A 12,150-nucleotide genomic window follows, 5' to 3' on the forward strand; every position below is an offset into this window, starting at 1 on the left:
CCCCCAAAATATAGAAAACTAGAGTACAATAAAAATAAAAAGGCCCAAAAATCACGAGTTTGTAGACCATGGTATAATGGCTCATAACCCATGATGGCTTAGCCAATCAAAACTCTCGAATTGCATTATCCAATGATCCAGTTTTTAATAATAAGAATAATCCTTCGATTGAGGGAGAGACTTGGTTGTTCGAACTCGCGCCAAATATATCCCGCGAGTTTCTCGTCCGCCTTTGCCTCTCTTACATGCTGGTTGCAGTGTGTGAAAATGAACCGTGCTGTTGTGTCGAGACAAGGACAATAAAAGAGTTACAGTCAGTAAGGGAAACTTGCAAAATTACGGCAGAATTATCGTAGTGCCCTAGCTTTCGCAACAGCAATAAATAAAGACAAAACCAAGGCCATAGCTCAAGAGCAAAGCTGAGTAGATATTTAATTCTGCCGGTTAGCTGTAGTGCACATAAAAAAATGAGTCCTACATTTCCGCTAATTCTTCTCGTCTTTGCAACCTGAAGTGATAGGTCAAAGAGAACACAGCTACAGAGCTCGTCCACAGTTCTTCCATCTTGATTCCAGAGCAAGAGTGCTTACGGTTACTCCTTCATATTTGAGCACCCCGATTAGGGGCAATTTGTAGGGTTTTACAAGGTCAAACTCACCCTGCTAGCAGAGCCTTTTCTTTGCTTACTTGATTTTGACGTTCTCGAAAAAGGCTCTGCATGAATCGAGTAACATCTTTATTGAATATGCGCTGCGTGTTGCCAGGATACAGTCTCGAACCCAAGCCTACTATGCCAGATCTCGCCGCCATCTTGGTTTTTCATAGTACATCGGGCTCAATTATAACCATCGGTTTTGTCGAAAAACGGACGCTCGCACTGGAAAAACCGGTTTGACGAGAGAAAACAAGATTGACTAGTCCAGAAGTTCGGACTGCGGAGGCTTCAAAGAGTTGACGCGATTCGGGCAGAGCCTACTTTTCTCCTCCTCAGTAAAGAAAAGGACAAAAGGAGGCTCTGCTCGCAGGGTGAGTCAAACTAGTCTCCCTTATTCAATTTACAGTGTTTTTACGGGGTCAAGCCAGTCCCCTTTTTCGATTTACGGTATTTTTACAGGCCATGACACTCTCCCTTTGTCGACTTACTGGACTTTTACAGGATCAAATTAATTTTTCTTGTTCTCATTCATCATTACCAGTTCAAGCAAATTACAGTATTTTCACGTGATTAAGAAAACTGTATACTGTATACCCGTTATTTACAAGAAAAAGATACTGTAAAAACATGTATCATGCTTTACACGATTTTTACATGTTCTTCAAATCATCACTGGAAAAAGGTAATTTTTTACAACATATTTACGTGTTGTGGTATAAAACTGTAAATTTATTGTAAATTTTATTTTTGCAAATCCTCATCATGTAAACTGCATCTTACAAAAGATGTAAATTGCATTTACAAAATGTAAATTTCGATTTACAGCTTCATAATAGGGAGTTTTAGCAAAGACAACGGCGACCAGAACGGGAACGTCACAAATTTGCATATTTAGTGGTCAAAAACAATAGTTGTGCACGCTCTGCACGTGTCTTTTTCATTTTTGTCCATTTCTTTGCCGTTGTCTGCAAAACAACAACGTGAAATAGCCAAATTTGAGGTTTTATGGCGAACGTTAGCACTTGGAAGAGAAATATTCATTTTGTCCCTTAATATGATTAACCGCCGCTCATAACGGTTTCATTCCTGAGGATCTGCCACACCTTTGGCATATGAATAGCGACAGAAAGCGACACAAAGCGCGAGAAAATGTGCACTCACGAGCCATGATTGATTTTGGTTTAACTTCTGATTGGTTGAAAAAGTGGCGCGAGAACTTTGAACCAATCACTGAGTGAAGTAATGCAAATCCAAAGCAATAGGCTAGTTTCGAATTGTGCAGCAACAAAAGAAAGGGGAATAATTTGCATTTTCCTTTGTTCTGAACAATACAAAATGCTAATTATTCCCCTGAACCTCGACTCTGTTCTTTTGTTGCTGCACAATTCGAAACTAGCCTATTCGCTAATTACTTTCGACATTCAATTGAAAAACGCTCTATTATTATTATTATTATTATTATCATTATTATCATTATTATCATTATTATTATTTATTTATTTATTTTTTTTCAACAGAAGTTTACTTTCCACTTTTCTTTACGATAAAATAGGTGTTATATTGCCTAGCATGGCTTGCCAGAAGAAGTGGTTTCCGCTAATTGACCACAGTTCATTTTTATCAAATTTCCCGTGTTTATGAGCAAAAACGGGGTCAAGCGTACTCTAGTTTCACCATATCATCCTCAATCGAATGGTGCAGCTGAGAGATCGGTAAGGGTGGTTAAGGAAGCTCTAGTGAAGCAGGTTTTAGAGGGCAACAGGGCTTGGTCTCTAAAGCACATGTTAGCTGATTTCCTTTTAAGATCTCGTAAAACCCCACACAGTACTATAGGCACCAGTCCAGCCGAGCTGTTAATGATACATCGTCTGCGTACCCGAGGCTTTGTAAAACCGACGTTAGCCCAAGCGATAGAGACCAAACAGGAAAGCAAGGAAGAATATAAGGATTTTAAAAATCATTAGGAGTAGCAATTTTCTGAAAACGACGCAGTTCCTGGATATTTAGGTACAAAAGGGCAACATTGAATAGGGGAGGGGGGGGGGGGAGTCTTATCAATAATTTAGAGTATGATTCAGATTATAGTGTTATTTTACACTTAAAAGGAACTGTTTAAACGCAAAGTGCTAAATAAGTTTGTCGCTGATTGTAGAAATCAGTTATCTGTTCAAGACGAGATATAAGACCAGATTTTTGCATGCCGATCATTTAATTATGAATCAAGATAAAGAACCAAATGAGACTAGTGAGATTAAACTACTTCTTCCTGAGTCATGTCAGCAATCGCCTCCAGTTTAAGATAGTGATACAGTTTCTGATGATATATGCCAGCCAAACGTTAGTGCTGCAGATGTGAAATCTGAGCCTAGTTTTGACCAAGGGGCTAGCTGAGATTCCAGTTTATGTCACAGTACTGTCGTGTTTCTATCCCATTTGTGGCAAAAAGCAGTGTAATTTAATAGTATTTGGGTGCGGCTTTACCCATGATGCCTTGGTAATAAAATGGTTGAAACCCGCCATCTTGAGTGTCGTGCAAAATGCTAGTTTACTACAGCAACCTTCAACACAACAATTGGCTTGACTGGAGTAGTGCCTACAATCGCACGAGGCAGCGTTACATTAGCCACATTGCTAATGCTGTTGCAGCGCTGTTGAAGATTGTGTCGCGTGAAAATGACGTCGAGATATGGCAAGCACACTTATCCTCAAAAGCAGTAGACAATAAGCTGTGGAAAGAGCCAACGATTACATCGTCAGAGAGAGGTCTTCTTTAAGCTATCGCAGAGGTTTATTACTGTGCGGAAAGCTGGGAAACAAGGCGGCAGATGCTGTCAATTATGACTGGCACCGTTTTGTATAAAACTGTCGCCGAATTTATTCCCTGCCTCACGCGGTATTGCTATTCTGACACGATTTTGCATCAGCTCCAGTATGGCCGTGGAACTCAAATGCCCTTGAGAGGAGAGAGAGACACAAGAATAAGAATCGATCGCAAAAGGCTAGATTATTTTCTAGCTTTTATTACCAGCCTACACATCGTTCAAGATCTGCCATTTGGCGAAAAAGTCCTTTGTGCCTCTTTAGGAAGCACGATAGCCGTTCCTAACGTCATTAGGACGGTGATTCCGCAACTGACCTGTGCGCAATATATCAGCTTCTGCAAAGAAACAGGTTTCAAGACTTTCAGCCAGAGGACCATACTGACGACTTTGACAGCGTGCAAGGCTTATTAAGGAAGTCTTTACAGCATCTAGACTTCTTTGCGGTCGAGGGAACGAAACCATTTGATGATCTCATAATGGTTTATGGCAAGGTGGCTGATGTTGGTGCCCGCCAGGAGTGGAAAAAGGAGACGTGTGACAAAAGCGGGAAAACTGTATTTAAAGGCGGATTACAAGGTAAGAATATAAGACCGCTTTTATTCTATTAATGGGCGGAAGGGGGAGAGGGTGTGGTTGTAAGGGGATTGGATGAAGAATAGCACTTACCAAATATCTCCGGTTGAAGAGCGGCGTTCAGTTTCAAGTAGTTTGCCAGGGTATACAATATAGCTTTGAAGTTCTAGTGAATTTGTTGAGGTAAATATTGTTTATACAGTAAACATTGTTTTGTTGCGTTTTGTTGAAGGTTTGTCTATCGTAAGTCCACATCAGCCCTTAGTGATGTAACAGAGAAACAGTTTCGGCGCAAATGTGACCATGCCCACAATGAACATTGCGGCGAGTGCTAGACTTTAGAACAAAAAGCCCGCAGACGTGGCAGGCTTTAGTTCAGAGGACGATCGTGATGAAACAATGTATTTATGATATCACGCGGTTCAAGCTATACAGTTATGGAAGTGCCATCAAATTAGTTCGGTGAGGCAGGACCAATGCGGTCTTGACGTTTTACGGCAGCTGAGCGAGGAAACCTGCTTAATTACTAATGACTGGCTGATAAAGTTCCTACCTCAGAAGTATAGAGAGACTCGATTCGACTGGTTTGGAAAACGTGGCAATCTCATGACATATCAGTGTGGCTTTTTGACGAGTGAATGGTTAGCTCCAGTCACGGTCCTTTATTCACATTCTACCATCCAGCAACCAGGAAGTTCCCTTGTAACTCATATACTGGAACACGCATTGCGCACACTCAAGACCGAGTATTTTCAAATTTAGAAGGCTCATTTTCGACAGAATAATACAGGATGCTACCACGCAGCATCGGCCATACTGGCCGTACCAGCTATGCGACACTCCTCAGGTCATCGCCGTTGACTTCTCAGTGTCACGTAATTATTATTTTTTGTCATAAGTTTGTAGATAGTTTTAGCCACTCGTCTTGTTCGTTAGTGTGAGTGTTAACTACGTATTGTATGTATGATTCCCTAGTTACTGTATTATGCATTATCTGATTTAGTGTTATAGAACTTCTTTTAAGTGTTGTACTGTAGTCATCTAAAAAAAAAACATGTTTTGTCGTAATTTGAATAAATTAGTGTAACTATGTATAGATGTAAAAAGTCGTGGGCGTTGGTTGGTTGTTGAAGTGTCGCAAGGTTTGTTGACAAGAGGGAAGGCCATTTTTAGAAGAAAGTGGAGGGTAGAAACGCTCAAACAGTCAATGCTGAAAGTCTTTAGCAGACCCCAACCGTACATCAAGACAAAACCCCTTTGTCTACGGTGGAGGAAGGAGCGAGGAGAATATTACTGCACGACTCTTTAGTGAAAAGGAAAACAGAAAAGCAAAGTAAAGTATTTAGTGTTGTCATTTAAATATTTATAAAGCATTAAGAGTCAATTTAGTAGTAACTGTATACTTGTTGTTAACTTATATCTTTAATTAAAAGTCGTACTTATGCTGTGTTGCAGGATTGTTGGAGGGAGTTTGAAGTGCGTTGTCTTACCCTTAGTTTTCTCCTGTTCTCTCATCACCATCTTGCGAGACCCAGGGGATCGCAAACCGTCACACTCAGACCATCAAGGAGTGAAAGGTGTTGCGGACCGTATTTCATGATCAGTGATCTGCAAAAATCATCTCTGGTTCTACATTAACGAGGGAAATGATGTTCCTACAGCCGACCAAATGAAAGCTGCACTTCTGTCCCATGGCGGTGTAAACGGGGTGAGAGTTACGGTAGTCAAAGGTCAAACATAAACTTCTCCAGTAGAGAAATCCAAAATACCAGGAGTGAACAAATTGAATAACAACGAGTTTGGAGACAAAGGTATTCGAGCCAGACGAGCATATAGAATAGGCGAAAAACTAATCGTCGTGAAAGACGAGAGAGGTGAGGCTCATTCTTGCAAAATACAGCTATTTCGTGGTGCATTGCATTCAGTGTAAAGTGCTTTAACAAAGTTTCTAAGACAAAGTTTATTTCTTGGTCTACGATAAGTCGACTGCATTCAATTGCTAATTTGCGTGATAGAGACGGCGGGACGTCATGCAATTGAATTGCAACATTCAGAAGGCATTACAACGATGGTGTCATGTTATTTTAATGGCTGCAGGAGAAGTTTTCAGCAGGGAAGTTTAAATCAGTTGGCAAGCTTTGTCATCATCCTATGGCGACCAAACCAGAAGAAACGGATACCATGGATGACGTCCATCCTTGAATCAGCAACTGCGCAAGTGCTCTCAGTATACAACTGCCCAAAGGAAGGTTTCATGAGGCAGTGCTTAAAGAAAGATGAGAGAAGCACACTCCGTGACCAAGCCAGACAGGAATATGACGTGAGGTTGATGGAGGGGGCAGGCGTTATGCCGACATTGCATCCAGCCCCTGATACTACAGCGACAAGAACGACCCCTCAGAAAGAAGGTCAGGCCTACAAGGTGGCGAAGAAGCCATACCGGTTAAACACGGCCCAAAAGGATTTCTTGACGTCCAAATTTAATATCAGCCAAGAAGCTGGACTGAAACAAGATGCAGATGTCGTTGCACGAGAGGTGCTCGCGACATGAATGACAAGCGTCTTTTCTCTGCGTCAAAATTCCTTACCCAACTCCATGTGTCGTCGTTCTTTTCACGAATTGCCGCTAAGGTCTGCCAACAACCAGCAGTGAATGAAGAACCACCTGCAGAAGGATTAGATGACATGGACAGAGACGCTGAAGCCGCCATTAAAGAAATGAAATCAGACAAGAGAAACTGTCTCGGAATCCCTGCAGCTGGTGCATCCAATAATTTGTGACCACTACAGCGTTTGCGATATGGTCAATACAGCTTCCTTTAAGAAAAAAAAGCTTGGTGTACTAAAGTGGGTACCACCATTTTAAAATTTTTGAGGGCCATCAAACGTACCTTGGTTTTTCCTGGAAGCATTCCAATTCCCATCAAGTGGAGTTCTATGTGTTTACAGTTTTACCTTTCGGATTATCGTCTGCTCCTCACGTGTTCACAAAAATTCTTAAGCCTCTTGAGAAGATTTGGAGATTTTAAGGCATTTGCCTTGTTGTTTTTCTTGACGACGGATGGGGTATTGAAATGGATTCTCAAGTGTGCAGTATTGTCGCGGATGCTGTTAGAACTGACCTTTCAGGCGCGTCAAAAAACGAGGATAAGTCAGCGTGGATACCTTGCCATAGGCTTGCTTGGTTGGGTATCACTTGGGATAGCGCTCGTGGAACCATTGAAATTGTCCATAGGAGGGTTGCCAAATTAACTAGTACCATTGACAGTATTATCGACTTCTATTTTGTTCTTTCTGCCAGAAAGTTGGCCTCTTTTACAGGACAGATAATTTCTACAGCGCCTGTTTCCGGGAACATTTACAGGATCATGACTAGGCATTGCAATATGTCTACTTTAAGCGCGAAGCACTGGGACTCGAAAGTTAAGATGTATCCCTATTACACTGAGGAGTTAAATTTTTGGAAAACAATCTAAATTCTATCAAAGTGGGCGATTGTTTTCTCTTTAATAAGCTACAGCGTTTCGCTTACTCCGATGCCAGTGCTACAGGGTGCTCTAGAGTCTTTCGCGCCAGTTTTGGAACGTTCACTTGTCAAGGGGTTCACTGATAGCCAGACGGCGACTAAAATCCTTGAAGTTAGAAGCATAAAACTGGATTTGCACAGGCTTGCTATTAAGATTTTTCAGTTTTGAGCGAAGCACAGTATACGGTTGGAGGTGCAGTGTATCCCACGAACTGAAAACGAGAAGGCCGATTACATCAGTCTTCTTTTAGAATCTGATGATTGGTAAATCACGCATAATCTCTTTATGCTTAGAAGAGTTATGGGGATCGCATACAGTTGACTATTTTGCTACTTATTATACAGCGAAGCTACCTAGATTCGTTTCGCGTTTCTGGAATCGGGGTGCGTCAGGGATTGACTTGTTTGCCCAAGAGTTAAGTTCCGAGAATTGTTCAATGGTTTGTCCAGTTTTTCATGTTTCCCGCCTTATCCATTATCTGAGCCTACAGAAAGCGATGGCGACCCTTGTAGTCGTATTATGGCCCTCGTCCAGTTTTTGGCTTCTCCTGACGAGCAAATATCGGTAGTTCATTAAAGGATGCTTTACGCTGAGTGCATCTTAACCTCTCACCCTGGGAAGAAATTTAAGTTCATTAATTTGTTCTCCTCGTTTTACAGGCGACGTTGTCGCGCTTAGATTCGAATTTTTGTAGCGATTATCCAGCTTTTTAGCCCTTAGAGTAGGTTTCTGAGCTACCTATTAGTGCCGGTAATTGCAGGATTTGACACTGGTAATTAGTGGCATGGACAGCTGTGTACAGGGTAAATGACACTGGTCATTTACTATACTTTATATTCGTTTGGATGTACTTTGTGGAGCCTTTGCGGGTTTAAATGATCTACTAGAGCAAGTTGCGTTTGGGGTATATATGCGGTTATTACGCGTTTGTTATTTAGTTCTTACTTTGCAGGTTATTCGCTAGGACTCTGTTTAGGAGCTATTTGGCCCCGGGGAGGTCGGTGTAGTTTCTTACTATGATGCTGCCTGCATCACAGGCATAGGGCCGCTTATTAGAATCGCTGTCGTGCATCGCTTGTGTCACAATTGCTAGAGCCGCAATCCCGTGATATAATTTTTTTTCTTGCAGGTTGTAATTGCAAGTAATATATGGATGGCGCCTCCCACCTGCTATTAGGTCGGGTTTCAATTCTTTATTTAATTGTTTACTTAGTTCCAGGGCGAATTCTACTGTGAAGAAATATCTTAAAGAAATAAACAAGTTTTTACTGTGGTGTAGAACTAGGAAGATTGCGCTACGGTTGACATTTTCTTGTTCTGTTGTCGTCCTTCATCTATATGGCTTAGATCAACAGCTTAAGTCCCCGGCAGCAATGGTTTTGGTCATGCTGCGCTGAAATGGCTCCATTCCTTTGTTCCTGATGATAGTCCCAATCCTTTGGATAACGCTTCTTGCAAGAACTTGAATGAGAGTGCCAGGAGGAAAAGGAGCAATCAAGTTAACAAGAAAAAGCCCGTGGACCCTGCCATAATTAGAACTGAGCATTGTTGACATTCATGGCGCTGAGGAAGCATCTCTAGAGGAATTACGTATTACCGCAACAAGTTTTTTAGGTTTTGCAGGATTTTTTCGTTTTTCTAATATACAGTCAAGATACCTCACGTTTTGGGATGGCTTGGTTAAAATTTTTGTGCCAAGGAGTAAAACGGATGTATATAGTGAGGGCAACTATGTTTATATCGCTAAGTTAAATAGCAAATACTGCCCAGTAACTATTCTATATCCTACGTAAGTATATTGAAGGAGCCAATTTGGATCTGTCTAGTCACTTGCCTTTATTGAGGTCATTAACGAAGAACAAGTCGGGTTACAGTTTTAGGAATGGCAATTTATCCGATACTCGCTTCAGGGAAATATTTAAGACTACTTTGAAAGCCTGATTCAGGCTATGTCCCCAAGGGGTACGGGGGTGCTACAGCTGTTGTCAGTAATAACGCTTCCCCCCCCCCCCCCCTTTCTTTTTGTCAAGGCTTTTGTAAACGTGTGGATGGTACTTCGAGCTTTGTTACTTAAATATATTGTCTTTGCTAAACAGTGTTAATAAGAATATTTATCGAACGTCGTTCGAGTCAACGGCCCTTACAAACTGGCTTCGAACCGGTTACAGGCGTCGCATTTAATTTCGCAAAAAGACGAGGTAGGCTGGATACGAATGTCTGTTCTACAGTGTGTCTTACAAACAGTTGTACCAGTGTAGGTAGGCTTTTGTAAAGGAGCATTAATTGCCAAAAGAACGATCGCATTGACACTCGTAAACTAAGTGAGTACTGAACTGTAGTTACGTTTTATAGCCTTCCTGATTGTAAGAAAATATCTATGCAAGTTATAATATAAGCAAGTTTAGATTTATTTAGCTTTTAGCCGCACTGTGCTACAGAATCCAGGTTATTCGGTTCTGCAAACTGCCTACTTCAGTTGGACTCAAAAAGCAAAATGAACGAAGAAAATATTACAGGCCCATCTTCAACCGACAGGCATTTCAACCGTTTGTTTCTTTTTAAAAATGGAAATTCGCATTGATTATTGTAGCGATCTGAGTGGGTGAATTTCAGCTTTGACGGGATTTTCATATATGAAATATGTTCCTTGGCAGGCATTGCCTGTTGGTTGAAGGTAGGCCTTTAAGCAATCAATGCAGCGGCTGCAACTGTACATGTGTCTTAACTTAGCAAGCAACGCCGATTAAACTTGGAGATTTAGTCTTTGCTTTAAGTAGAAATTTACTTCAACTGCATGTCCATGGAAGTGATCTACTTAACTTTACGGAAATAAGAAAGCCCACGCAAGTCATTGTTTCGTTGGCAACCCGAGAAGACAATTAATCACATGAAGTTATGAATTTTCTTATGATTGGTCTGTCCTTGGGACGCATTTCCTTTGTTGAAATTGTTGTTATAAATCTTCTCAGAACCTGCGTTCGAAGCCTACATTTTTAGTCGCAAATGACCAAATCTCCCAGAATGCATGCAGTAAATATCCGTCTCAAACAAACTGGAATTGATAATTTTTCAGGGAAACAATGTTGCCGCCTTTGGCGGGAGGTTGTGCTCTCGCCGCAATCGCTTCGGCCCCTGCTAGCATCATAAAGTATTACTTACTTCTTTGACCGCAACCACACCTGTATTTTATTAAATATTTTAGCATTACATCTTCAATATGGAATCCAGGCATTTGATCAATTTAAGCGTTCAGAATGCACTAGATTGCATCTCAGAGAACTTCAGTCTCAAAAATTTTCCATGTAGAGAATGTCCCAAACCTCCCTAGAATTCGAAATGTGAGCCGTTCCCAGTCCTCATTAGCGCAATCGCACCCATATTGCCACTGTAATATTATATCTCGAGGCCCCCTCTTTCACAAAAGCCTCCGTCCGCCCCTGAACAATGCAATAAATCTCATTTTAGTTAAATGCCGTTTCGTTGACAGCATTTGCGAATCACGGTTGTATTCGATTCTATTTAGACAAGAGCAGTAAAATCAATTCCAATTGTCCTAAAATGGGGTCCATGAACGAATCAGCGTGTTCAAATCAGGAAAAGAATGGATAACAGTGGATTTACTAGTTCTATGGGAAACAATAAGAAAAATCAAAAACAAAATTTAGCACCAAATGCAGTTTAAAGACATGCATTGTTTTATCGAGCTCTGATAAAGAAGGTTCACTGTATTGTGATCATAAACAAAAAGGAAGAGCTCTCCCATGGAAACAGGAATTAACAGAGTTTCATAATATCCTGATAGTTCTAAAAGGGGAGGACTCTTAGAACTATAAAATAATTTTTTGTACTGGTTTTCCTGAAACTTTTAACTCTCATCTCTATAAACATTAAAATTGGAATTGTTTCCGGGATTTCCGAGGTTAAAATATCTTTAAAACCAACGTTTCGACCAGTTTTCTCTTGGATGGCAGTTTTGAAAGGGAGTCAATCTCCTTTCTCAGTTTTTGAGGCCAGAACTGTCATCCCCAGAGCCACCTCCTCTTATCATTTTTCCATCTCCTTTCCTTTTAGCCGCTTTTCAAAGGTTTTAAGGGTGTCTCTTCAGCCACCCCAGCATGGGAATTTACTGCCGATTTCAACCCTACAAATGTGGTCAGACCGTCAATACGTTGGATTCGATTTGATGGCTCTCCCAGGGCCCGCGGAGCGGATTTTCAAGTGGGGGGTTATTGACGGTCTGAGAATTTTAATTTGGAGCGTCATGACAGAAATAGAAATGGGGGTGGAACAGTAATTTACATACATGAGCGCTTTTCTTACAATCGTACTTCATTGAATAACAATGATCTTGACATGGTTCTTTGTACTCTGAAATTTCAACGCTCTCGTCCTCTTATTATCGGCAGTATTTATCGTCCACCAAGTGACTCCAACTTCTATTCTAATTTTACGAATCTCTTGGATGAAGTGGACTTAGTGAACTCAGAATTGTACTTGCTGGGAGACTTCAACTGTCCAATTAATTCAGCCAAGGGAAAGGAATTTATTAAATTCATGAGTGATATTGGTTTGA

This window comes from Montipora capricornis, chromosome 14 (assembly GCF_036669925.1).
Source record: "Montipora capricornis isolate CH-2021 chromosome 14, ASM3666992v2, whole genome shotgun sequence".
NCBI lineage: Eukaryota > Metazoa > Cnidaria > Anthozoa > Scleractinia > Acroporidae > Montipora > Montipora capricornis.